Consider the following 4,411-nt stretch of genomic DNA (forward strand, 5'->3'; position numbering starts at 1 on the left):
AAGGACGTATTTCTAAGCTATCTAAAAGAGAAGAAAGAGTTATTAATAAGGCTATAATAAATAACCCTAAGGTTAAAAATAAAAGTGTATTAGTTAAAAATAACCTTTCTATACATAAAAGAAGCTTACAAAGATTTTTGAAAAAAAAAGATATTCTATTAATATAGCTTCTAAAAAAGCTTTATTAGATAGATATAAAGCTAAAAGGAGGCTTTTACTAGCTAAAGAGCAGAATAAAAACATTAGAAATATAAATCTTAATAAGATAGTATTTTCTAATAAGTTAGTAATCTAGTATAAGCACAGTGCTAGAAAGGAATATTATAGAAAGAAGGAAAATAACAGAGTTAGTAACTAAATAGTTAATACAACTAATACAAGTAAGTTTAAAATTTTTCCTAGTAAGCTAAGTTTTAGAGCATTTTTTTCTCTTTATTTTTATTTAACTATCTTTTTTATAGCTTTAGAACTAACTTTTTTACAGCCTAGGACATTTCTATCTAAGTATAGGGAGCAATTTAGATAGGTAGACGCTCTAAATTAGAGGTTATTAAAACACCTTTTACAACTAAGTCTTATATAAATAAAGACTACCTAAGAAAGGTTTTAATACGCTACGTTAAACTAGCTATTAAAAAAGGTAAGTTTATTATTCTTTATTTCTAACTCTTTTATTATTTTTAACCTCTATTTTTACTCCTTTAATTTTTTCTAAATTCTTAAAAAATTCTTTATACTTATATCTATTTAGGCTAGAAGTTTTAGCAAGATAACGCTAAAACTTATAAAACACTAAATATAATAGCTTAGTTTAAGAGAAATAAAATTTCTCTTTATTAGTATCTGCCCTATAGCCTAGATCTAGCACCTATTAAAAATGTCTAGAGTCTATTAAAAGATAGACTAAATAATAGAATAAGTACTAGTTTAGGGGTAGAAGCTAGTAAGGCTAGTATAGAGGCCTTTAAGAGGGCTATATATAAGGAGTAGGATTTAATCCCACAACAGAGTATAGATAACTATATTTTATCTATTCCTAGGCGTTATAAGGCAGTTATAGACGCTAAAGGGTAGTATACTAAGTACTAGTTAGCTATTACTTATTATATTATTCTATTCTAACTACTTTTACTACTTTATTAAATTCTATCTTTTTTAATTAAGTAACTATACCTAAAAAACTCAGAATCTAATATTAATAAATAGATAAGAAAGTTTATACTATTTTAAGTTAATTTTATACCTATAAAAAATACTTATTACTACTTTTATTAGACTCTTTTTTACTCCTCTTAAACACTGCCAAAGAACCATCCTCTAGAGATTACTAAGCAAAAGTTTTATATAAATAAGTAATAAATCAATATTTTCTCTTTCTAAATCTCTTTTTTTTATATTTATAGCTCTACTACTAACTAAGATATACGCTCTTAAAATAGTAGACTTTTAAAGTAACTTTTTATTTGTGTTACCCTACTGTAATAGTTCCTGCTAAAGATATACTTTAATAACTTTTTATAATACTACTAACTTCTTTAATACACTAGCTAATATAAATTTATAAAATATAATATTAATAAGGTTAAGAAATAGGTATAGGTATTTATATATAAGTATAAGAATCTATATTATTAAGAAGATCTAAACCTACTACTATTATATACTATTTAGTATTATTACCTACTTTATCTTAAGCAGAATATATAAGATTTTAGTCCCTTATTTTACTACGCTTAATAGTTACTTAAGTAATTTCTTTATATAGTAAAGAGGTTTACTATATCTACTAGTTAGAAGTATAAAAGTATAAAAATTAATATACTTATTTAGAAATAATATATTTATATAAGGTAGAGTAGAAATAAGCATATAAACCTTATTAGAAATAATAATATAGTATATTAAGATAATAATAATTCTATAAATAATATATATAACCTTATAAATAAGATAAGTATACCTATAAATCCTTAATAGTAATAGAAGCTAGATAAAATAAAAGATATTAATATTACTTAGTACACTAGAACTTTACTATAAAATATAGTAATATTTTAAAATTATATTCTCTTAAATAGATTAAAACTTAGTATAATTTCCTCTTATAGCTAAGGTAATAACTTACGTAGTATAGTATTTATTATATACTATATAGACCTATTACTAAATATCTATAAGTAATTAATATAGTTATTATTTAGTATAGTTATTATATTATTTAAAGACCTATACAATAGTTTTAAGTAGGTAGGTATAGTTAGATACTAGAAGGTACAGCTACTAGAGCTAGTTAATAGCTAGCTACTATATTTCTATAAAATAAATAAAGAAAATAATACTATATAATAGATAACTATTAATAAGATTATAGATCTTATTAGTATAGCCTATATTTATTATTAAGTTAGGAACATAATATGTATATCTTACTTTATTATTAATAAATATACTCTTTCTAAGTAAAATAGGCTATAGAATATATAGTTACTTAGTAAATACCTTATAATAAGATATTAATAAGGTAAGCTATACTCTATATACTACTACTATATTATAGTATAATATAGTAGAAAATAAGCTTTTCTATAAACCTACTATATATATTCTAAACCTATATAATATAAATAAGTAATATAGGCTATATCTCCTCTATATTTACTAAATATACTTTAATAATATATAGGTTATTATAACCTCTTTAGAATTACTATCTAAGTATATATTTTATATATTTAACCTTAGATATAAGGTTTAGTACTTTTCCTTCTAAGTATATCTCTAATACCTTAGGCAAGGATTAGAAGTTTATAGAAATACTATATATAACTATAAGTATTTTAAAGAGTAACTAGCCCTTTAATTTTAAAAATAACTAGCTCTTTAATTATAAAAATAACTAGCCCTTTAATTATAAAAATAACTTACCCTTTAATTATAAGAATAACTAGCCCTTTAATTATAAGAATAATAAGTAGGCTAAGTAGTACTATAACCTAGAAGTTACTATTAACTTTCTTAAACAGTATTCTAATAAGTTTAAAGTTAAAAACTAGTATAAAGTTAATATAAATATCTACTTTACTATTAGGGCAGAATTCTATTACTAACTTACTTTTAAAGTAGGCTATAATTAATATAGCCTACTAACTAGTTTAACTAAGAAGAAATAATATATTATACTTTAGCCCTTTTCTAGTACTTAATAAATTAGTAGCTATAAAGTTTACTATAGAGGGCTTAAGTTCTATTATTAAACTACCTTTAAAGTAGGCTATAATTAATATAGCCTACTAGCTAGTTTAATTAAGAAGAAATAATATATTATACTTTAACTTTTTTTTTAACCTTAATAGTCTAGTCTTCTAAAATAAGTAAGAGAAGGTTAAATTTAATCTAGATAAAATATAAAGCTAGAATAGTATAGTACTTTAAAGTAATAATATTAGAATTTAATATATAAATAATACTTATTAATTAAAAGTAAGCCTTTAATTAGTATCTTTACTATTAATACTTAGCTATTAAGAAATATAAAAGGACTAGAAACCTAATAGCTACTAACATTATTATATTTAATAATTAATATATAAGAACATATATTAACCTTATACTTAAGCTAATATATTATAATTATAGTATATAGGACCTTATACCTACTAAGTTATAAAACTACCTTAATAGTAGTAAAAGTTAGATCTTATACTTACTAAGTTATAAAACTACCTTAATAGTAGTAAAAGTTAGATCTTATATCTACTAAGTTATAGAACTACCTTAATAGTAGTAAAAGTTAGATCTTATAAGACTAGATTAATAAGGTTAGGTAGTTAAATATAATTAGTACTTTACGTTTATATAATATTTAGTATATATACCTTTAGTACTAATTATATTTAACTACCTAACCTTATTAATCTATAGCTATAGTACTAATTATATTTAACTACCTAACCTTATTAATCTATAGCTATTTATATCCTAAGGGTTCTATAAATAAGATAGTTTAAATATACTATTTAATATTACTTTTCTTATAAGTAGCTTTCTAAAGGTCTAATTTCTTATACTCTCTATAATCTAGCTAAATAAAGGGTCTAAAGTTATTTTTACTATAGAAATAATTCTACTAGAGCCTTATTACTAGAAAGCTAACTTCTACTAAGTATAGGTATTCTAGTAGTTTTTATTATACTAAAATAAAAGATCTAGTTAAGAAATATTATATTATAAGATATAGTAGTTTCTATAGTAGACTTAGTAGTAATCTTTATAGTACTAATATAGTAGCTATACCTAAGGGTAGCAGGTTTTACTATTATATTAGTATATAAATTAGTTATACTAGAATACTATCTTTAGGTAATAGATCTAGATATCTCTAATATAAAGCTATTACTAGAATAATAACCTA

This window comes from Dothidotthia symphoricarpi (assembly GCF_010015815.1).
Source record: "Dothidotthia symphoricarpi CBS 119687 unplaced genomic scaffold P153scaffold_14, whole genome shotgun sequence".
Lineage (NCBI taxonomy): Eukaryota > Fungi > Ascomycota > Dothideomycetes > Pleosporales > Dothidotthiaceae > Dothidotthia > Dothidotthia symphoricarpi.